This window comes from Mustela erminea, chromosome 6, assembly GCF_009829155.1.
Source record: "Mustela erminea isolate mMusErm1 chromosome 6, mMusErm1.Pri, whole genome shotgun sequence".
In the NCBI taxonomy this organism is placed as follows: Eukaryota; Metazoa; Chordata; class Mammalia; order Carnivora; family Mustelidae; genus Mustela; species Mustela erminea.
This window is the reverse complement of record NC_045619.1, coordinates 54,994,812-55,019,475: the sequence shown is the minus strand read 5'-3', so window position 1 is coordinate 55,019,475 and position 24,664 is coordinate 54,994,812. Positions and strand designations below refer to the sequence as shown.

The window sequence follows — 24,664 nt, the reverse complement described above, 5'->3', positions numbered from 1 at the left end:
CCAATTTTTGTCTGCTCAGCATCCACACAGCCCTTTGCGGGGGGGGGGGGGGGGGAGTAGTCCCAAGATTGGCAGGGCTTTCGCACTTGTTCCCTAGTTCAGAACCAGGGCCAATCAGATGCACCTGCCCCAGTTTTTGAATCTTAAGGGAGTGACACATCCCCAGGGACGGTGGGGTATTATTCACAGCATCGGTGTCGGCCCAATACGCTGTGTATCCAGTGGCAGCCACGCTGTGGTGGCATTTCTAAGAGCACGGTCCCTGTGACATGATCTTGACTGAGCTCTGGCTGCTGAACATACTTGGCGTCTTTTTTTTTTTTTTTTTTTTAATTGAGCCAATGAATTACCTAATATCTTTCCAATGAGACCTTTTTTCTAAGTTATCCATAACTTTTGCTGTTGTGTTTTGCAAGCAAGAACTAGCACACTTCTAACAGCATTACATCACAGAATGAGTTGGGTTAAATATCTGTTCTTCCCCCAATGTAGTAAAAAAGGATACAGGCTACTGAACCTAAAACCTTCTTCTAATATGCACCCAAGATGTATGCTCTTCTAAAAAGCTTGCAACCCAGGGGTGCCCAGGTGGCTCAGTTGGTTGGGCACCCAGCTCTTGATTTTAGTTCAGGTCATGATCTCAGGATCATGGGATCAGGTCTTGTGTCAGGCTCTGTGCTAAGCGGGCAGTCTGCTTGTTCCTCTCCTTCTGTTCCCCTCCCCCCCACTCTCATGTACTCTCTCTCTCTCTAAAGTATACAAATAAAATCTTAAAAAAAAAAAAAAAGCTGGCATCCCAGCAATAGAGATAATCTCAACTTTTAAAAAATCTGCTACATCTATTAAACTAGAGGAGATAACAATTATACTTCTATTAATTAACTGTGTGATAAATTATGACTCACAGACTGGTTCATTCATTCAGCACATATTATTGAAAGCCTCCTCTGTGCCAGGAAGAGAAAAAAAGGAATGACTCCTAAGTAACCCTTTTGCTTTTCTTGGATCCACGTAACGAAAAGCAGGGAAGGCTGAAGGTAGGACATTTGTAACGTTATAGGCATAGAAAAAAATAAATACATGCAAAACTTGTTAAAAGTCATATCATTTATTTGATGTTGCATCATACTTGACTTCATACAGACCTTACCCATGCGTTTAATTACACAGCCAGCACAGATGGGACTCACTGGTCACTGGTCACTTCCCAGCAGTTCTCTTTACACTTTTTACCTCCACGAAGGATTCTCACGAAGTCCTCAATTGTAACAGCAGGAACTGCCGTACCAACCAATTTTTGAGTAAGAACCTGGCCACCTGGAAAACCTTAGAAATGAAGGGTTCTAAAGATCTGTGTTTTCAAGGTAGTACCAAGCACCAAAGGTTATTGCACGGATTATTTTAACAACTCCGGGGAAATTTTTCTACATTATATTGTATATTTTCCTTCTGGCAGAAAAGAATAAAAAAAATAGCAGGCAGCTAAATGGTTGCATCACTTCAACTACTGCCATACCTCTCCTAGAAATATTTCTATCTTGATTCCCTAGGTAGAAAAGTAAGTGGGTCTGAGTGGGGAGGTTATTTTTAGCACCTGCCTTCTTTTTTGAGAAATTCGTTCCTTTCTTGATGTGAATGATTACCAAGACCAGCTTTCAACTACAGTTTTAGATAAAAAATGAGCACATCACAGGAAAAAGTTAGAGGAATTTCAAATTTTTAAGATGGGCACTCAGCAAATTTGGTACCAAGTTCTGGGGAAGGGCTTGTGTGCTAACTTCCTGCCAAAAATATTTGCTGCAGCGATTCTCCAAGAACCATAAAAAGTACAAGTGATAAAACTGCAAATCAGTTCTGGGATGATGAAAGGTTCAGTTTTAAAGGAGGTCTTATTCCGGAAAGCACACACACATAAACACAGAGATGCGTGTGTGTATACTTGCCAGCGGAAGTCGCTGGGCCCAACTTTCCTATTTGCTTGAAGCCCGAACCTATGAAAATACCAGCAAAGTACTGAATCTAGTTTTGACCTATTCAGGGCCTAGATATAGGAAGAACAACAGCCACGCTCACATCTGCTTCCAAAATAAATCCGGTTTTGGCTCTTTGGGAGATAAAATAGCCACCAGCCCAAGTCTGACAAGTGTGACAATGTTCGAGAAGCTACAGTAAGGGGATAATCCCACGGCTGGATTCCCTGAATGATGTTCTATAAAAGAATGATGTGTCTGAATCTCTGAGACCCTTCACCTGAGCTCACCCACATGTACGGCTCCAACCTCAAAAAGAGAACTGGGCTTTAACAACCACACAGGTCAAGCCCAGTGTGCCTAACTCGGCTTGAAGTTCAGTGGTATTGGAAAGAAGAGACGTTTTTAGAAAGGAAAAGTAAGAACTCTTTGACCCATCAGGGAACTTATCTTCCTCTTTTTCCAAGCAGGTGTCAAACAAAGTCAGGCGGCATTCAGAATGATCTGCTTCCACGAGGAGAAGGTAGCACCTAGCTTTTACTCAGTGGCTCAGCCTGGTCTGGGCAATTCAATTCAGCACGTGTACACAACACTTCGAGTGCTGGGCACTGGGCTGGGCCCCAGAAATCTAACACTGCCTTAGAGGTTAGGATGAGTACTAACCAGACCTCGTAGTACAGCGGGGGGTGGGGGGGGGGCTTTTGGGGCAAGGGCAAACCTCGCCTCAAGTGACTTACAGCAGAAGACAAGGTCCTATTAGAGACAGACGTATGTCAGGCCTGGCTGTGTAGACAGGCGCTGAGGGCTGCTCAGGAAGATGGCATCCTTTACAGTACTTGCCATGTGCCAGACATTCTACGATGCACTTACTAAGCAATAACCCACGTAACCCCCAACTAGGGTATCCAATAGGTATGGCGATCCTCCTTTGGGAAATGAGAATGAGGGAACATTCAGGAAAATGAAGAGACACTGTGACATTCAGGTGTGCAGGGCTCCAAAGCCTGTGAATTTTCCTTTTTTTACCCAACAGTTAGATTTTTCTTTCTTTTTAAAAGTTATTTTATTTATTTATTTTTAAAACATTTTAAAAATTTAAGTTCAACTAATGAACATCTAGTGTATTATTAGCTTCAGAGGGAGAGCACGGGGATTATATAAGACTGATGAATCACCAAGCCTGGGCATTTTCTCCTGTTGGACACAGCCTGCCCTGAGAGCAGATGTTTCAGTGCAGTTAAACAAGACTCTCTCATTCATCGGTACCTAAGAGCTCTACGGTGAGCTCAACCTGGTGCTCCATTCTGGGGGAACGCAGTGGTGATCAACAAGACACAGTCCCAGCCCTTCTAGAACTTGTGGTTCAGTCCTGAGGACAGACTGGGAGTCCATGTGGTAAGAAGGGAGGTTGAGAGCGTGTTGAAGGCGCATTTGGAGGCACTGGGGAGTCCTCAGGCATAGGTGACTTTGGCTGAGGTCTAAAGGACCTGGTTTACGCTGACTGTATAGGGCTACACCGGGGGTAGGTGGTGGAATGGGGTGGGGAAGGGCTCAGCGTAGAGAAGGTATTGCAGCCAGAAGGAGGAGGAGAAAGAGTGCAATCTATACAGGTCAACCAAAAAAGGCCCAGGACGCCTGGAAAACAGAGAACAAAGAGCTGAATGTACAAAATAAAGCTGCAGAGGTGAGTGGGACGGGGAGCGGGCAGGCCCCTGCGGGTTGCTGCATCTGTCCTCTGTAGGGTGGGAAGGTCCTGAGGGATTTCAAGGGGAGAGGGGAGGGGACAATGGAAAACACAGGCCCCCATTTACATTTCAACACAATAAACCCAGGTGCCAAGTGGCCAGCTAGGGACAGATGTGATCACAATTTCCTAAGACAAAAATAACCCTACACAAGGCTAGAAAAAATTACAGCAGAGAAAGAGGGAAAAAAAAACTCTATCCCTAACCCTTTCACCTAGAGATAACCACCAGAACTATTTTCCTGCATTTCCTTCTGGTCTATTTTAATGGACTTTTTAAAAATGGGATTATTTTGAAGGGACACACTGGTATCCTTCCTCTTTAGTTCTATTTGACGAACATTTCAATAACATGATTTTTAATGGCTGCATAATATTCCAGCATAATGACCTGTCTGCCTCAATTCATTTAACTGAGTCCTTGTGGTTGGCTTCTCCTGATCTGTACAGGTGTGTATACAAATCTTTTGCGAGCATCTGCGATGTTTCCTAGTGACAGATTTTTAGAGATGAGATTACTGAGCCAATGTGTTCAGCTGTTTTAAGGTTCTTGACCCACACCTGCCAAAGTATTTCTACAAAGGGGACGCTCAGCAAATTGTCTTTTTGTTCTCAGGTCACTGTTGAACTTTTTCTTTTTTAAGATTTTATTTGTTTATTTAACAGAGAGAGACACAGCAAGAGAGGGAACACAAGCAGGGCAAGTGGGAGAGGGAGAAGCAGGCTCCCGCTGAGCAGGGAGCCCATGAGGAAATCGAACCCAGGACCCTGAGGTCATGACCTGAACTGAAGGCAGACACTTAATCACTCAAGTGTGCCTCTTGTGTGAGCTGCTACACACTTACATACATGTGCCCATCCCCCCAACACGCCCCCCCCCAAACTCGATCTGCATTGAGATTTAATGTTCAAAATAACCTGCCAGTTAAGAAAAACAAAATTTGGTACATTATTACTTCCAGGGAATACTGTTATTTATTCTTTGGCATGTTAATTTTAATGCTCCATCTAAAGGAGAAGTCCGGTCCCCACACTGGGACTTCTTAGTGCCGCTATGCCCTAAGGGTTTTGTCCTGACAGGCTTGTCTTCACCTCACTGCAGATTCATTGAATATATGCAGTCAATTTCCATCACCCCATAACTTCCTGGGTGTGGTCCTGAGCTCCTCCTTCCACATGCCAAGCTCCCCTGCTGAGCCCAGATGGCTGAATCACTGGTGGACTGGTTTACAAACTCAGGGCTGGTAAGATCATTGCCTTTGGGCATCACCATCAAGCATGGTTAGTAGGCGTGAAGCCTGGTGCTGTAGCAGAAAGTGGATTAAACCGTTCCCTAGAACTCCAGAAACATCGGCAGAAGACGGATCATCCTAGCTGAGACAGATCTGGAGGACTACAGGCAAGGAAACGAGACTGGTGCAATGAAGCATTCCATAACACACCGAGGTACTCACTCACTTGTGCCCAGTGCAGGGATTCCCAGTACCCCACTAACTGTTCACAGACCATTTTTTGAGTGCTAGGCCTGACTGGTTTATCAGGTTCTTCTGTCGTTTCAGCAGCTCCCACAACAGGGATATTGATAAACGTGAAAAGACTCAACTCAGGGAGTGAGCTGAGCAAAGACTACGAACTAGGCCGGTGATGGTGCCTTCTGTACATGGGGGGGCGGTGGATAAAGTCCCTCTCTAGACTGTAAATTCTACAAACCAAAAGGGCAGATGTCTGTCCCTGTTCATCATGGTTTCCACAGCACCCACCATCTGCCTGGCACAAGATGGGCATTCAGTTAATATCTGCTGAAGAAGGGAACACAAACTTACATAAAGCTATTTTAATAAGTAATAAAGAGAAGTGTCTGCATTTCATTCAGCATATAACCCCAGTGTACAACCCGGGGCCTGCCACAAAATAAGTTTGGTAAGTGTTTGTTGCAAATAGCTAAGTCTTCTCCCTACAATTAAATTACCAGGATTAGGAGCCGAGGGAAAGAGACTGCCACCCACTGTCAGCCTCCCTGCCTCCACCACCCACAGCTTACAGTCCCAAGTTCATGGTCCTGGGAACATCAGCTTTACCCTTCTGGACCACCGCATTTTCCTGTACTCTCAATCATTAACAGCCAAATTCTCAAACCATAGCTTTGACGAGAGGAAACAAATAGCCCTCTGCTACAAGGTGTCATACAAGGTCGAGACTGCATGTGGATAGGAATTAAAGATACAGCATACACTGAAGGCATCTAACCCTGCCCAAATATGCAGAAATCGTGTCTTCATATGCAAAGTTCCTGATCAGACACTCATTAACGACCCAATGGTAGGAAGATGGATGCCTGATTCCCCAGCCTGCCCCCACGGAGCCACAGTCCTCTCCTGGATCATTCACAATTCCTGGGGCTGTCCAAACCAGCACCCTCCCTCACTCAGAGGTTAGCTAACAAGTGACTAGCTGTTTGTCCCCCCCCCCCCAAGTTCCTTCCAGGGGCAGGGCTGTGGTTACTATGTGGCCCTCCTTGGGGAACTACACTTGGAATCTCCATGTATTTTCCCAGATATATTTTTATGCTGGAAACGATGGTTAGTTGAAACAGGTCCATCAGCAAGTACATTATGTCAGACAGATTAGGAGTTCCCTAGGCTATGTGAGCTAAGCAGACATGTGAACCCCATTTGTTTACATTTACTTATCGTGAAGGGAAAAACATGCTCCGGGTACTAACATCATTTGGCGATGCACATTCTAGGATGCAGACTGACCCTACAACTTCACACCCCTGCAGGGCCTGGGGTGAGCAGGTATATGGGATACCACGGTGATATGAAGAAGCAGAGTCCATCAGCTGGCCCCAAACCCTGCCTTTGACTCTTGGAGGTCTGCCCACACAAGCCCTATGTCCCATTTGTAAACCTCTCTTGGGGTGGGGGGCATGGGGAGGTTAAAACACAGGATCTAATGGAGTTCCCCAGGTGGTGGGCCACACTTCCAGACCAAAATGAAACCCAGGCATTTCGCTGCTGGGAAGAACATCTCCCAGCCCTGGGCATGAAACTGCTCAAAGACTTCCCAACCTCCTTCCTCATTCAACCCTTCCTGTTTCATTAAAAGCAAAACCAAACACACAAAACACCTCTCCCTTCTGGGATTGGCCCTCTTCTTCTTCCATCAGCCTTGGGCCTGGGTCCTGCTCCATCGGTCCTTCCCCTCGGCTCTCTGGGCTCCAGCTCTGTCTTCATTCCCGTGACACATCTGTGGGTCCCTGTTCTCTTCACGCTATCTCCCGTTTCTCTAGGGCAGCACCAGCAGCTGCAACAGGTCACCCACAATCACAGCAGTGGGCCACATTCCCTCTCCCAGACCTTCCCCAGCAACGGTGGTGTTTGCCACGCAGGCCATAGGGCGGCTGTTCCAGAGAAGCCTCCCACGGATGGCTTTCCTTCCCACTCCCAGGATTCAGATAGGTTGGTTGGTTGGTTTGTGGGTCTTTTCAGTTTATTTATTTGTTTGTGCTTTGAAGGGAATGAAGCATGCTCTCCTTATAAATATGTTGTTTTCCTCAAATGCCCTCCTTTTCCCACTAAAACCTTCTTTCTGAAAGCCCTACAAGCCAAAGCATAAGAAAAGTGCTCTGAATATCAGCTTAACAAGACTCAGTCTGTATACTGAGCCTCAGTATAGTCTCCTTTAAAAGCGCTCACTGCTGTCAATTATCTCTTTGTTACAAGCCACATCAAAACTAGCAGATAGCAACAAGACCATGTATACTTACATTTTGAACACAGACAATACTAACCTTCTAGAACTGAAACTGCACAATAAGGAAACCAAGCTCTAAAATTCGAACTCTGTCCTGTTCATTCTGCTATCACTTCAAGAATGTTTCCATTTTCCACTGGAACAGTCCCAACGCTGTTGATTCTCAGGCAAAAAGATCTTATTAAAAAAATTAAATATATATAAATATATATTGCCCTTTTGACGCTTGCTGAGCTAAACAAAAATTCTATGTCAACAAAGTGACCTTAAGACATAGAAATGACAAAGGAAATAAGATCAAGATTTCTCGTACTTAAATCTTGATCAGGGACCTTCCTAAAACCAATCTTAGAAGCAGCATTATGATGTGGGCCACCTAAAGATCTTCCAACATTGTGATCCTAAAATAAAAATCTTTAGACTTTTGTTAAAGACAGACCACAGAGAACTGCGAGACTTGAAGCTTAAACTGAGCACTATCGGTATTAGGTGTTCTTTTTGTTCTTGCGAAGTTTGGTAAAGAAATATTCTAACGAAGTGGTAGAAAGAAGCTGCTGGTTTGCATTAGTCAATATCAAGTTCATAGTTGCCTTTTATAGGAAATGTGCAATCACTTACTTCCTTGACGCACAGTGGGTTTAACACCCCCACAACCCTAGGAATAAATTCCCTAGAAAAGAAACTTCCCTTTGGGGGAGAGATTGGTCCCCTTTAAATGTATACAACAGAAACCATTACCCAAATCACCCAGCACCAATCCTTCTGAGGGCTTGGTTACGAAGAATCTCACTCCCAAGGGTACCTAAGCTCAGACACCGGCATAGACCTGACCGCGGAAAGCCGTGTTCTCTACTCTGACACCTTTGACGGTTGAGTCATAAGATTCCCCAGGGAAGAGGCTCATGAAATTACCAAATTACATAATTGTTCTTCTGAATTCACAAATGTTCTCCTGTGGTTTAAGATAAACGAGTGCTGATTCTCCAAATTAATAACCTTTTGTAACCAATGCTCCAGAAAAAATGAACTCTTCTGCTGGCTGCCCAGCCTCCAGATTTTGGTTGTTACATTCACAGATTAATCTTTAATAGAGATGACTCCTACCTCCTACTTTTTAGGTGTTTGAAAGCCTGCATGCACACGATCACAGCATTATCACGCCTTGGATGGTGATGGGGTTGGCAAACTATACTCTATTCCACTGGCTACCATTTTCACTGCCAGTGTGTCATACTCGGGGCTTTCTGTATCAATGGATGACTGACTATCAGAACTGGTGAGAATCAAACAATCTGGAAAATAAGGACTTCCAAGGCAGTGTAAGAGCTGGGTCTGAAGACCAGGTTTCCTGACTCTAAGTCACACTCTTGCTCCACTCTCCTACAGTTCTTTGCCGTAAAAGCCTGTTGAAAGCTGTATGAGTTGAGCTGGAATTCAAGAGAACAGCGTGCATACTCTGAAGAGTCTTGATTTACAGAGGAAGTCAAGTGGCTAAATGGGGCATGTCACCAGTTGTATCAGTGGAAACTTCAGGAACAGACCTCCACCAGGAAGGGGAACATACATCCATATTCCTTGATTTCTTCCTCTCTATTTGCTGTAAGCATCCACTTTCTCATGGGAACCTAGAGCCTGGTGCATAGGGCTGTCCCGGGCACCATGTTGATCTGTTACCATGGATATCCCTCTGGTAACATACAAACCTGCCACCAGTCCAGACACACAAGTATCTCGTTCTGACTCCCAGAAGGATTGCTCTATACCCCCGACTCCCACCAGCTTCAAGTTTGCATCTACTAGGATTTAGCTCTAAAGGGTTTGGAGATTGACTTTTAAATGTCATTAAAAATGTCAATAAATGCTCATTGAGGTAGCTGAAGATTTTAAAGCAAGCAAGTTAGCATGTAGCAACTTCTTCCTACGTTTGAGTTATGGACTCAGTTACTATATTATTCGACAAAGGACAGAAAGTAAAGTGTGGAGGGGGGACACCACTGGAGCTACTATTAAACACTCATTGATCATCTGCAATGCACTGTTTACACAGTAGCCAGCTCATTGCTGTAAACTGTGAGATGTTAAAGCATTACTTGGTGTTAATCCCTATAAAGCCTGGCTACATTTTCAGACACTGGAGTTCCTATATGTGTCTGGCCGATGGCAGTGCTGCCACGATCAGTCTTTAATGGGAGAGACAAATGGACTTGATGTTGGGCATTAGTTAAAGCATGTCAGTGTCACTTTGGGTCTCATGCAAATCCACTGGACCATCCAGGAGATACAACATAGCCATGACTTATTCCTTATTCATGGAAGTCAAAAAGGCTTTCTTTAGCATCAAAGCTACATTTGTAAGTGAAACCTCTATATCTGTCTAGAAGAAAGTCTATTTTAATTTCCCCTAGATCTTAAGATTGTGACAGGGCAGGTGGAAGGAGGAGGGACTCTGGTTTACCATTAGGTTGATGATGGCTAGGTAGGGCTTTCCCCACTGGGAATTCCCAGGAGTCATGGGACAAAGGCTGGAACTACCATGTTTATGTTCAGAAGCCTCAGGCTTTGGGCTGAGCCAGGATCACACAGAGCCTTAGAGTCCTCCGGTTTCCCATAAGATGGGCAGAGACAACTCCAGCTTCCAAAAAGTACAAGGTGAACAAAGAAGGTGGAGCTTCCTTTCTCTGCATGCCCGGAATCGAAGCTGGGCCACTGCCTCAGTCCCCTGGGGTCTTGATGGTACAGCACATGGGAAGACACAGTCAACCCCCAACATCCAAGGCCTGGGCTGAGGGTTCTCAAGGCTCAGTAGGCTTTGTTCCATTTCCCCACATCGGCTCGCTTACATATGGTCTAAGGAGCAAGGAATATTAAAAAAGAAGATCCAACTCAAACTTACTAATTAGCAATTTCTCTTTTGAAAAATGTGAGTGGAAAGGATATTGAATTTCATCTACCTGTCAGTCACCCTGCTCCCTTTGGCACCTCTTCAGCTCCTACAACTCCTCTGCTAATATGATCTTTCTCCTCACGTACTCCCCCCGCCCCTTACAGTGCAGCCTCACAGCGCCAAGTTAGAGAAATGGTCAGGGACTCGCGGGACTTGGGATGCTAAGAGAGTGCAGGCCCGCTCTTCTTCCAACCCTCCTCCCACCTCTCATTTCCAAACAAAATCAATAGTAAGTCAGTCTCTTCCACATCACCCCCTACTTCCTCACCAGAGGAGTGAAGGGGCATGTTAAAGTATAGATTTGGTCATAATGTTTCAATAGTACCTTTTTTTTTTTCTTCACACTTTAAGTCTAAATGGGGAATATATTGAATAATGAAGAAAAAGAACGTTTTCAAAAGACCCCCACTGGCTGCTGGAGGCCAATGAAAAACTGAAATCAGTGATTTCATTTCTCTACAGGAGGGATGACCCCTTTTCTCCCCTTACCCTGAGCTCGAAACACCACCTACGTAGTATTTTTGCTATATATACCAAAGAATAACTTAGTACTTTGAATCTTTTATTATTAAGTGCTATCAAAATCCTGTTTTCCCCCTCAGATTTTCTTTTGGGTATCACTTTTAAATATAAGTGAACTTTAAAATTATTTTGGCTTTAATTGAAAAATAACTTTCAAAATCTATATTCCTGAGGCACATGGGTGGCTCAGTCGGTTGAGTGTCCGACTCTTGGTTTTGGCTCAGGTCTTCAGCTTGTGGCTTGTGGTATCGAGCCCCGTGACAGGCTCCATGCTCAGTGGGAGTCTGCATGAATATTTTCTCTCTCATCCCTTTCCCCACTGGTGTGCTCTCTCTCTAATAAATAAATAGATCTCTTTTTTAAAAAATCTATATTCTTTGGGGAAGAAAAATGAGATTAACAATGGGATCGAGGAGGAGAAATTCTGGAGCTATTTATATTTACCAGAGTAAGCGACAAATTAGAAAACTTTGGACTTAAACAAGAGGACACATACTATAAGCTTACTTGTACAGAGGAAAGTTAATAAAATCAAACAGAAATCAAGAAAAAAACACCATATCTTCTGTGAAGATTTAAAACATATTCTTACAAATTTCTGAGATATTTATCTCTTGTGATTATTATTCCACTAGACACAGGAGTCTCAAGAAACACGAGTTTTGTTGAATGATTATCCAAGTTTCTGCTTTCTAACATTGAGTCCTTGTATCCCCAGCACTGAGGACAGTCTTCAATCGATGCTTGTTGAGTAGAACAAGATTTGAATTGACTTCAGAACAACCCCCGGCAGCCACACACAGTATTTGCAAAGAATTTCACAAGGAAAAGAATGCAACCTGGCACCAGTCATTTTCCTTAGCTATCTGAAACATGACCAGCATGGCCATTCCTGTCCTAACTGATAAGGTGTGGTCAGAGCTGGCCAGTGAGGTCCCAGCCCAACTTGGCCCTTGGATGAACCAGAATGGGCTTTCTTCCAGAGGTGAAGGGCACGGTCATGTTTGCTCAGTTTATTGCCCACGTATAATATTGTCCACAGGGTTTTCCATGAATACAAGAACCTGCCATTGCAGGACCAGAAGGTCAGTGCTGTTTCTTTTTTGGGGCCTGGGACAGGTTGGACTTTGCTTCTAAGCACTGAGGTCAACTTAAAATGGTTGACAACACAGCTGGGCTGCCAAGACGGAGGACAGGTTCTGGAGCAGATCAACTTGGGTTCAAATTCTGGCTCAACCACCAACCAGTTCTGTGGTCTTGCCCCAGTTTCTGTATCTATAAAGTGAAGATAGTATCACCTACCTCTCAGACTCGTTGGGAGAATAAAGTTAATGAGACAATTTATGAGAACACTAGGAACCCACGGCACACACCCAATAAATAACAGCTGTTTACACAATACTTATCCTGTCACCATTTTGCAACTGTGATTTGATATACATTATCGAATTTTTCTAATACCTCCTTTTTCTCAAATCAAAATGCTGAGAAAACATGCTTCAAGGCAAAGTCACTAAGAGTCCTTCCCTCATACCAACGGAAACTGGAAGAAGAATAAGTCCTTAAATTACAGACCAGCACATACTAAAACCTGACCGGTGACCAGCCAACATTGCGGCCTCTCTCCTAGAAGCCTATTTGGACAAGCATACCCATGACGGGAATGGCTTCAAGGAACAACCATTTGGAAACCTGCTGAGCACCCCCTGGAGCAGCTGAGAGAAGGTAAATCAAAATCCTGAGACAAGTTCTCTTGAGGAAACCGCCATATTCAACCCAGGATCCTAGTTATTTTTAAGTCAGCATTCACTCTGCTACACCCAAAACCAAACTGTCGCAGCAGACATACTGTGTACTCACTTTTTCCCTGTTTTTATCAGGTATGCTAATAAAAAAATATCTAGATTTTTGATGCAAGTTTCTTCACCAGTCAGGCTGTTAATACGGTGACTTGTCCTTTCTTGCTCTTTAGAATAAATCCTATACACAACCGCCAGAGGCCAGGACCTCTTAAAATTGCTTCTACAATGTCAGAATTGGACACAACTTATTAAAGTCATAGAGTCCAATTTCCCCCAATTTTACAAATAAGAAACTGAGGCTCATCATGTTTAAATGGTTCCTTCCAAGCCACAGAGCTACTGAGTGACAGCAGGATTGAACCCTGGCCTCTTGGCCCCAAGTTCAAGATTCTTTCTGTGGCCAAAAACTGCATCCTTTGGATATCTCTCCCCATAGAGTCCAAGCATGTGTACTCATAGAAAATTTGTAATAAATACTTGCCAAATTGACTGACAAAGTCTCCAATTTTGCTCTTTCAGCCTAAATATTTTATTTCAATCCCCAAAGATCTCAATCACGCCTAAATAAGGAGTGCCATTTGGCAAAGCCTTTGGAGGAGTTTACAGAGTGTTTTTGAAATTATAATGTCATTTCCTCACAAAGGTATGTAAAGGGTTTTGCTGTACCCATTTCAGAGATAAGGAAACTGAGGCCAGAAGTTAAGTGACTTGTCCAAGGGCACACTGCTCATCGTCTACTGCTAGAGGTGGCACTTGAACTCGGACATCTGGTTCTAAAACTGTGCCATTTCCCTTCCTTAGGCTAAGACTAGTTAATTCTGATCCACAAATGATACAGCCATCATTGTTTCTCCTAGTCTGTTCCACTGAAAAAAGAAAGTTACTTCACAAGGCATCTTCATGTCAATGTAAAAGATGCAGGCTGACTGAACCACAGAAGGCGATGCGTTCATCCTTTGCGTCAGTGCGGACCTCCATTTCCTCCCACAAAGCAAAGACTTCAGACCCAGCTCCCCAGACCAGAACAGCACTTGCATGTACCACGTACAAGATTTGAAAGGCCAGCCCAAGGAAATGCCTGCATTTTTTTTTTTTTTTACCCCATTGCTAAAGACATCTTCAATCACTGTTTGTGTCGGTGGGGGAAAGAAAGAGGTCATTTCTGTGAGTCTTAGCAGCATGGGGCTGTGACATAACCTGTAAGGCCTCCATGTAGGTCAAGGATGGGCGAAGCCACAAAGCAAGGCAGCAAGACATGTTCCAAACCTCCTTGCCGGCTGCTCCCGGGAGCGGTTAAAGATAGAGATGGTGGCAGCTAATGGCGGGGGTGGGAGGAAGGGAGAGGAAGAAGGCTGTGAAGGAAGGTGCGGGGGGACGGATATAATCCAGCATACAGAAACCTGTCAGGATGGGATTTATTTTTGTTCTGTGAGGGAGTATAATAGGGCTTTGCCTGTACTCTCACTAGCTGTTTTGAAGTGAACCCGGCTGGTATGTCTTTAATTTGTCATTTCATTATGAAACTGTTTCCCTTCCAAGAAGCCTTCAAGTCAGGAAGCTCTGTCTGCCCACACAGGAAATTCCTTTGCTTCAACTTCCCCAAAAAGGAAATTTCCCTCAGAAGTGAGCCCAGCATATGCCTTTGAGCAGAGCTGTTTCAAGAAACTTTGGCAGCCGAGTCCTGAAAACACCCCTGGCTTTCTGCTGCTGCTGGGATGTCGGGATAAACAGTTCGGCTCTCACCCCGGGGGGTGCGGACCCCACTGAAACTGGCCCTGGCCCACCCCTTCCTCCCTCTTCTTCATTCTCCTGTGCCCTCTGGCCCCCCATCCTGTGTAACAGTGAGAGGCTCTATCTCTCCAAGAGAGATTCAGTGCCTTCTCTTCACGGAGAAATGGGCCCATCTGTAGACCACCCCCACCCCGACCAAGCACACATAAACACGCTCACAAACAGGCCCCCACAGGCATCCAGGGGTGCTGCAACACAAAAGCACCTCTCTCTCTCTCTCTCTCTCTTTTTTTTTCTTCAGTTAAAATGTTCTTAGTTTTAACAGATTTGGAAAATCGGGACAACTTGGTTTGTGTGCAGGGGTGGGGCGCTATCGGAGCAAGGGATTCTGGTCTCACTCTAAATATTTTATTTTTATGTTTCCCACATCTTCCCAGTTTTTTCATAAATCGCATTTGCTATCATGAACACTTACACAAGGAGGGCCCCCTGCACTGCATTTCCATAGCCGTACTTACTAAATGAAGGCACAGCTTATTTTCCCTTGTGGGCCTACTATGTGCTAGGTACTGCTCTAGGTGCCTGGGAGAAAACAGTATACAAAATGGGCAAAAATCCCTGTCTTCCAGGGTTTAAGTAGTTAAAAAAAAAAAAAATCAGATCTGGCCTTTGAGATGAAGCAGTATTATCATGGCATAATTTACTACCTTTGCCTGAAATCAAAATAATGATTCTCTCACAACAAAACAGGAGGTTTACAACCTGGAGCAAACTGGAGCAAAACACTTACTCTTGTTTTCTCATGGTCCCACACACTGACTTGAGACCTGTCACCGAAAAGACTGCAGTATTTCAAAGGAAGAGGGTGCAAGAAAATAAAAGAGTCTGTTAGAGCTTCTAAAGCACGTATGTTGCCCAATTCTCTTTTATCAAGGGTGGTAGATTTTTTTTTTCTGCCCAAACTTCCCCCAGTGAGTATTTTAAGGAAAACATGGACGGGAAAAATATCTCAAACCACAGCCTTGTAAAACTAATCTCTCAGACATATTGTGAATGACTAAGTGGGTGAGTGCCCGGAGCAGCTGTGAAGTGAATAATAATATATAGTATTTTCTGAAGCTTCTTAGCAGAGAGGCATATTAGCAGGAAACTGCCAGACGCTTAGTTAAGTTTTTAATTTTCCATTTCAAATCACTTGATTAAAAGAAAAAAAAACAAAACTGAGTCTGTGTGTAAAGGAAACAACACAGAAACCTAAAGCACAAAAAGAGGGAGTGGAATTGAACTTTGAACCCGAAGAGCAGGGACAAAGAGAGACACAGACAGATGAGGGACTGAGACAGTCCCTGGTCCTGCGGATTCGACTGCACTAGAATGGCAGAGAGACAGAATCTGATCTTATTACGCTATTCCTGTGCCAGGACTCTGTAAGAGATATTGTTTACCAGGAAACAGAGCGATATTTAAGGGACTAGTGAGAATCATATAGTTCACTGAAATCTGAATATACTAACCCTGAGGTACTGGGGTTGTGGTAGATATTTTCCGTGGAGTGGATTTTTAATTTTATGTTAGTGAGTTATTTTATTTTTCTAAAATTCATGAGGTTTTAACCACAGTTGAATCTCATAGGGGGACCCAATGTTATTTTTCATGTTCTTAAAGAGAATGGTCTAGGGAATAGGCCTATATTTGGAAGGGAGAGTGTGGAGCGGAGTCTGAGGAACCTGCTCTGCCAACTACCAGCTCTGTGACTCGGGCCAAGTTCCTTAACCTCCTTCAACCTGACTTTTCATCAGTAAAGTGGGGATAACAAAACTCGCCTCTGGGGCTGTCGTGAGGATTAAATGATAAAATACATGTGAGAAGTGCCATCCATAAGCACTCAATAAATGGCAGATATCACTCCATACACAGAGCTATGAAGGATCTTCCTCCCAAATTCCACACGCCCAGTCCTTAAACAAGCCACACACCTCTGGCTAGCTCCTTTAAACTCTCGGCAAGTCAAGATTTTCCTGACCACTTCAACTTGAGACTTGGATTAACAGGCCCTTTATAATAGGAGCATGGTGTTGGTGTTACAATCAAACACTCAGTCACTTCAGAGGCAAAGACGTTTCCGTTAAGAATGGCTAAAAGTCTTCAGGATTCAGATTAGAAATTCTCTCATCCTCTCAAGGCAATGAAGACAACTTGCATGTTCTCAAGGTGACCATGTGCCAAAGGAGGCCCAACTTGGTTCGGTCAATACTGACGCTGGCAATGTCTTGAGACCAACAGCCAGACAAGGTAAATATCAGATTACTCATCTTGGTCTCAGAAATCCAGGTTCACTATGTTTTGTCTAAATCCAGGGGCCTGGATTTTCCACCCAATTTTACATCAGTCTTCTCCATGGAGAAGGCCAGGCCCAAGCAAAATTATGGAGTTTTTCCTAACTCTATACCCTCCCTTGACCTCCATGCCGGCTGTGGTTCTTCTATTTCAAAAGACTCAAGAGACCTGATAAACTAATTTTCGTTAAGATATCAGGGACTTAAGGAGTTAATTATCACTCTCCAAGGTACTAACTGTTCTCCTACCAACTTAAACAAAAAAGTAGAGCTTGGTGGAAATAATGCCTAATCCAAAAGGAATGTATCTTAACAGTGGAACTTCAGACATCATGGTAGCTCATTGCCCTCTTAAATCACTGTGCCTGGGTGACCCCATATCCTCTGTCAAAGCATAACACTGGCCCAGTTCACAACTATAAACCCTCTGTCTTAGAGCCACAGTAACATCATTGGGACCATTAAGAGTTTAGAAGGCCAGCCACTCTCTGACTCACAATACTCCTTTAGCAAACGAAAAAGTAGGAGACAGGAGGAGACTGCTACACAGCTAGTCATATACAACGTCAGTGCTATGAAACCCAGTCATATTTCTTCACGTTCTTTTCCTGGATCACTTTGAGTAATAGGAATCACCCAGAAGCTCTGTGAGGCAGATCTCTGGAATAATAGTTACGAAACAATATGAACCAAATATACATATACATACATGCTCACTTGAATTCCTCTGAAGTAAAATTTCTCTTTGCCTAAGAATCGAAAGAAAAAAATTTTCCCTTTTACAAGGTCCAAACAAATTTTACATCTGTTTAGATTTCTGTGGGCCTCTGAAGTTCCTCTCAGCACGATCAGAGAACTAAAGTGTAGTTTAAAAGGACATTTATAACCCATGGCTCTCGAGCGAGGAATCTCTCTCAGGGAATTTCTGCTTTTGTGTTTCTAAAAGACCTTTAAATAAAATCCCAAATATCTGGGTGAATATTTGATTCATGGCCAAATTTTAAAGGCAGCCAGAGTGCCGCGCAAAACGCCTGACACAGAGCTGTAAATAGGGGAACGAGAACTATCGGTCTAGGGTGGGGATTTCGTGAGAGGGCTTCACCACCAGCTCGCACAAGAAGTGAAAAGGGTAAGTGTGGGAGTCAGAACTATGAGAACGCTGGTGTGGAAGAAATCAGAATGAGAAAGAAAAGAAACCTTTTTTTTCTTCTCCCCCACTTTGTTCACTTGTAGTAGGAAAATCTGCCCAAGACAGAGGAACCTTCCGCCCCATCAGAAAAACAGGTCTGTGAACTCGCACCGCCTTTGGGCGACTTCCTCAACTAAGGCATAGGAGGAGGAAGAAGAAAGAGTCATTTTATTTCCTCAAGAGGGCTGGCACCACGTCATCTGCTCGTATTTATTTCTTGACAATGAGTTCCTAATGTTGATGACCTGAGAGCTCCTTAAGGAGGCAAAATAAAACCACTCATCAGCTTTGCTCAGGAATTACTGATGCCTTGGGCAATTCTTTTCTCTTAGATCCTATACCCCTTCTTCAGAGCCTGAGGCAGTTAAGTAGATGCTCTGAGTAAGGAGTTCAGGGCCCCTATTTAGAAACAGTTTCTTGGGTGTGAGTCTTCATGCCCATGGGATGGTGTTAGTGTCACTGATTCTCTTTGCTGGCTGGGGCGGTTGGAAATGTACTTTAAAGCTCAGCATCAAAGCCTTCACTTTAGAAGCTGAAAGCCTTCATTCCCTTGCCAACTGTGCTTTTTTTCCCCCATAATTAATTAATGCAGTATTAATTGTGCATGTGCTAGGAGGCTGGCCGAAGGAGGACAGCGTGGCCCTGTCCATGCAGATCAGCTGGCTTTGTCAAGCTGAAACCCAGTGGGCATCTACAGAGGGTGCAAAATGCAGATTGCCATTTGTACAGGTTACAGGAAAGGCAAACGTGCCTCAAGTTGCAGAGGGGATTCCCACAAACTGTGCAGTTGGGGTCAAGTAGGTAGTTACCAGAAGCCACACCTGTGCATAATACACTAGGCAAAGAGCCAGCTCACAGTTCTCAGGGCTATGAGAAATAGGGAGCAGGCCTGAGATCAGAGAGAAGGTTCCTGGGACCCCCATGTAAGGGGCGAGTGGCCGCAACAGCCTTCAGAAAATCTGCTGGGGAACTGCCTCCATACCTGATCTCGACCATGGGCAATGGGGGTAAGTGTCCCATAGTACCAGGCGTTGAGAATTTCCCTATTTCCTTGCAAGAGGGCATCTTCACAAGTCAATCACAGCTAAAGCAGGGAACAGTTTCCTGTGTCACTGAAATACCACCATTGAACTAAAATTTGATGTTGAGTTCTCAAAGTCAAGTGAATGATCACGATACTTAGCGTCTATAAATAATGCTCCACTGCTAATCTTCCTTGTATTTCTCTTCTGTAATCAGAGAACAAATAAAATGTTTGGGCTGTGAAGGACCAGGGGAATTATATACTCAGGCTACTCTGCTTTATGTACAAAGAAACTACAATCCTGGGAGAAAGAACAGATTGTTTGGGATGACCCCTGCCCCCTGCAGAGAGCACGGTGGGCCAATGCTCAGAGGACCAACCCCGGACAAGTGCACTCCCTATTCTATTACCCTGTGGTAGACTTTCCTGGAATATACGCCATGTTGGTAAACTGAGGCACTGAGATATCATACAATTTTTCTGAAGCATGTCAGACTAACAAATTATTAGGAAGTGAAAAACTTTATTTCGTGAACTCACTATTATAATCTCTGAGCACATCACCTTTCCTGCTGTTTTAATCATCTGGGAGGTAGATCATCTCTTTTTCACTTAGTTTTTTGTCTAACATTCCAGAACTTATAGAGGTACCTGAAAATATATTACAAATAACCGTCTGCATAGAGGACTGAATCTGAAAATTTTTCTTCTGCTACTTCACAACTTAATTTAGTTTATGTCCCTCATTCTATCCCTTTGGCCCTCCTTGTCTGTAATTTATAAAAATTTCCTTTGAATTTAAAAAAAAAAAAATCAAGCTGTTAGCTTGGATTTTCTCCTTCTAACCAACAGCTTTTTTTTAAAGATTTTATTTATTCATTTAAAGGTTTTATTTAAATATTTTAAAAAGATTTATCTAAAGATTTATTTATTTTAAAAAAGATTTATTTAAAGATTTTATTTATTTATTTGAGAGAGAGACAGTGAGAGAGAGCTTGAGAGAGGAGAAGGTCAGAGAAAGAAGCAGACTCCCCATGGAGCTGGGAGTCCGATGTGGGACTTGATCCAGGGACTCTGAGATCATGACCTGAGCCAAAGGCAGTTGCTTAACCAACTGAGCCACCCAGGTGCCCTAACCAACAGGTTCTAACCATAACTTCTATCAGCTCCTAATGAAGCAGCAACCAAGTGAAGTGACAAAAAGCCTAAGCTTTGGGCTTCGATCTGGATTTAAATCATGGCCCCTTCACCTTCTTCCTCTGTGTGACCTTCAGCAAGTGATTTACCACCCTGAGCCTCAGCTACAGATACAGACATAATCTACCTTGCACCATTAGAGATCATTCAGAGTAACATACGGAATGGTCCTGGTGCCTACAAAGTGCTCAATGAACAGCAGTGACAGTGATTCCTTTTCCCATACATTACTGCCCCAGAAATTCTTTTAGAGTGGCATCTTATCCACAGTTGGCCTCAGAACAGCTCCTAAGGAGAAGCAAACTGGCAAATGGGGTATGACCACAAAAAGAGAAACTCACTGGCAAAGATAAGCCTGGAAAACAAATGGGTGATTAAATCTTAATATTGTGACTTCTTAGGGGGAGCTACTACATAGATTGCCTGCTACTCCTGTAATTTTTCTTAAGATATTACTATCCCACGACCTTCAAGACTCACCTGGGTGCCTTTTTTTTTTTTTTTCCTTACTGATTGTTAGAAACCTTCACCCTTCTCAGTGAACCACGTCAGCTCATGCTCCTACCCCAGAGCAGAGAATCCAGCCTCCTTGAATTGCTGAAATCAAGCATTTCCTGCATAGCCCCACCTGGGTTAGTCTTTTGCTTCCAGGCATCTCATCTGCAGCCACCACACATCTCCAGCTCTTTATCCAGGACCTAGATCTGCAATCTGCATTTCTATTACTGAAATCCTGGAGCTCCATTCGAGGCTATTTCTATCCATGATCTAGAGGAAACAGAAATAGAGTCTAATTTCAAAGGAATGGAGTTTAATCCACCTACCCGAGATGGAAGCAGGAACTATCAGGGCAGGGTAACTAATTATTCTTGGGAATTTACAGACAGCACGTGGCCAGAGCCAGGGACAGTTTCCATCTCTCAAACACTGCTCTACCTTGCTTCAGAAGGGATCAGAAGGAAGAAGCCCCAGAACACATGTGGACGGTTCAGGCAACTGACACAGGATCCCCCTATGGCAACAGTGAACTCAGTAACACCCACATGTCTGTGGCAACTTTCACCTCCAGAAAAACATCAAGATAAGGTGGTCAAAGTCAATCCTGTCAGAAATCCCAAGAGCCTGGGCTGCAGATAAGATTTAACTTGGGCATGAAGCAAAATGGGAGAAAATACCTGTTACCTGAGAATGGAATTTTATCCTATTTGTATAGACTCAGCCCAAAAAACGTTTTGTGATAATGAAGAGGACAAGAGGAGTAACCTAGGAAAGCCATTTCAAGCCAACATCACAATGAATCTTCCTCATGTCTGTCTGTAAGGATTGTGTAGCCATATATCAAATTGGCCACGGAACTTATGAACAGGGGCCCTAAACATGCCAAGAGAAAGACCATGGAGCTCCTGATGGTCTGAGGGGAAGTCTGAGGGGAGACAGTTGAGAGGAGACAGAAGAAATGGGAGTATCATTGATTTCCTGTTGTTCAAGTTGCCACTCAGAGGGCTGACTGGTTCTCATGGGCTCTTACTTCTAGATGGCTGCCTGTCTTAGTCCGTCATCATCTCTCCATATTGGTCTAGAATAGCGTGGGATGTCTCTGGGGTCACCTCAATAACCCACGGCACCAGGGAGGGACCACCAACTGCCAAAAGCTTCCAAACATCAACTTCCGAATTCCAAGGACATGGAGAGCCCTCCCTTCCCCACCCCCCCAGGACCAAGGCGCTTTGTCAGAGCTTCTGCCGGAGGAACTGCCTTAAATGTACACAGAGCGCACGGCATGAAATGCAAAGTGAAAGAAAAGGTCAATAGACCTCTGGTTATATATTTAAAAGGGGGGGGGGCTCTATAAATAGCTGCATTTATTGAAGCTGCTTCCTTATCAGGAAGCATGGAGCTAGGAATTAACGTCTGCCTGCATCGGAAATTCTTTCAGACTGCAAGCCCAAAAAGGAAATTTCCCTTCCAAAGCATCCTGGCTGTTCTCTGGCGGGCTGTTTTTTCTCCTCAAGCTGTTTGAAGCAGCTAAGCAGGGCTCTGTGCTGCTGGAAAAGTAGAAAGCCTTCAGGCATTTGAGTGTGGAAAAGTGGAGGCACCCAAAGGAAGGCTTAGGGGAAACAAGATCTAAAACACAGGTGGCTGGCCATCTTTGTTAGAAGTCCTTACTACTGTGTCAGAGGCTGACTGAGAATTAAATCTTCCCCATGTCCTTGCCTCAACTCTGCTGGTGACGTCATGACACGTCACAGGCAGCTGTGCAAGGGGAGGCCATTTTTGGAATACTGATAACAACAGAGGACAGGGGAGGACTTGCTAGGTTTGAGAAGAGTAGGGAAGGCTCAGGAAGGAGACTTACAGACTCCGGCAAGACCGATGAAGAAAACCATGCCAGAGAGAGGTACAAAGAGCGGCGGGTAGGAAAGTGCCTGAGAGGAGAACTGAGCTCCCAGAAATCATGGTGGTGTTAGAGGATTTATCTAACAACTCATTTCCAGGGTGACTTAGGGAAATCAGTTCAATGCCATGTAGACAAAAGTCTAGCCCTTTCTTTAGTGAAACAAACAAGGACATACATGCTTCTCTTGGCCTTTGAAAATGAGGAAGCCACCCCCTACCCAGGCTATTTATCAGCTTGGGAAACTGAAAGAGCTCTAGCGAGTTGCTGGCCACTGTTTGCTAGGCACTGTGTGAGGTGCTACCCTGATCCTTATTGCAAACCCTTACGAGTAAGTGTATTAGACAATGAGAGTTTTAGAGAAGTTAAATCATCTTTGTAAATGAAAGAGGAAGCCCTGGAATGCAAACCCACTCAGGTAGGTCTGTATGAACCCCAGTCCTTCCTACTACAAGGACTTTTCATTTGGAAAGGCAAAAAAAAGCAGGAGGACCTGTTCCCAGGTCATTCCTGGTGAAATGCCAGGGGATGTGGGGACATGGCTGAGCCCCACTCCTGGAGCTGGCCCTCTGAGGCTTTCACGGCCAGCTCTATCCCTCTGGTTGCAGACAGAAACTAAGCATCAACCTGAGCTCATGAGAGCGAAGAGAGAGGAAGAGTAGAGGCGCGTGGGCAAGACCAGAATGACTTATTCATAGTGACCACCTCTGGTTCCTCGTGGAAGCTGACCTGTTGAGGTTCAGCTCAAATGAATGGCCAGATGCACGACCAGAGCCAAAGCACTCCTGGTCTCTGCACCCATGGCTGGGCCAACTCCAAAGTCAGGGCGGCTGCTACTTCCAAGGCCACAAGACTCTGTCATTATGTGTTCTCCCAAGAAGTGTCAGTGGTGACTTCCAAAGTAGATACGCATTTGGCTCTGCACAGGCTTGGGTCAACCTGGACAATTCAGGGGGCCTATCGGAACCATAGTCAACTCATCAATAAAACAGACTTCGTAACACCAGCTTCAAGGACTGTTGCATGACTAAATGAGATAATATATAGGAGCACATGCTGAAGCTTGTAACAATATAAAATACGAAATACGATTATGTTTAACTCCCATTTTTGCCTCTTCTTAGGGAACAAAATTAACTTGCAAGTATATAAAATGGTGGGTTGCTCTAGCTAATTAGGAAAGTGAGGCACTGCATCTCTTTTCACTACCCTAGTTCTAATATAGCCTGGCTTGCCATGTGACTGTCTTCAACTCAGTTACTCTGCTGAGAAGGCAAAATCACCAAGTGGGTGAGCCGCGAGGTAACGTTTCCAAAGGAAGGCATTAAATTAAGTTATTAAACACACACAAGTAGGAGTAGTAACGTAAGAATTTTGAAAGATTCACAAGGAAAGGAAGTAGAGCCAAGGGACTATTTCTGGAGCTCTGATTCTAGAAAACTGAGCGGCTATTATGGCTATTTATTAACCTGCAACATCATAAACCGTAACCCTATTAAATATGATGAATGAGTCCTAGGATATGATTTTTAAATATCAATTCACGGGCAGTTATAAGGCCAAACCGGCACCGCAGAATGCCGAGTCTCTGGGCAAAGCGACACCATCAACCTGTGATTAGAGGTGACTCTATCGGCTGCATCCGAAGTGATTATGTGAGAAGGAATTTAAAATGAAGAAAAGACACTTAGTGATTTAAATTCTGCCTACATAAGTCTGAAGCACACTTTCTATGATCAGATGGGCAGCCCTGAGCATCGCTGTCAGAGGCTGAGTGTTTCACAGGGTTGATACCTCCTCGTGAGGCACCCACGGCGGCCCTCTCACCACACACACCTCCCTCAGGAATTTACAAGAAGGTGGTCTTTGGGCAGACAAATTAGGAAAGTCTCCTGGCCAGGGGCACCCAGGTGGCTCCGTTGGTTAAGCGACTGCCTTCAGCTCAGGTCAGGATCTCAGGGTCCTAGGATTGAGTCCTGTGTTGGGCTCCCTGCTCAGCTAGGAGTCTGCTTCTCCCTCTGCCCCCCTCTCTCTGCTCATGCTCTTCTCTCTCT

The 24,664-nt window shown here is 44.3% G+C and overlaps 1 protein-coding gene and 1 long non-coding RNA gene across 4 annotated transcripts in view; both read right to left on the bottom strand.

Annotated features, from left to right (window-relative positions):
• The window catches only part of ETV6 (ETS variant transcription factor 6), a 231,700-nt gene that overhangs the window by 111,235 nt on the left and 95,801 nt on the right, over window positions 1-24,664 (bottom strand). The window lies entirely within an intron of this gene.
• Window positions 763-24,564, bottom strand: LOC116593285. Its single transcript, XR_004286852.1, has 3 exons — window positions 21,361-24,564; window positions 6,454-6,456; window positions 763-788 (listed from the first exon to the last, which is right to left on the bottom strand). It is a non-coding gene; the product is annotated as an uncharacterized LOC116593285 (long non-coding RNA).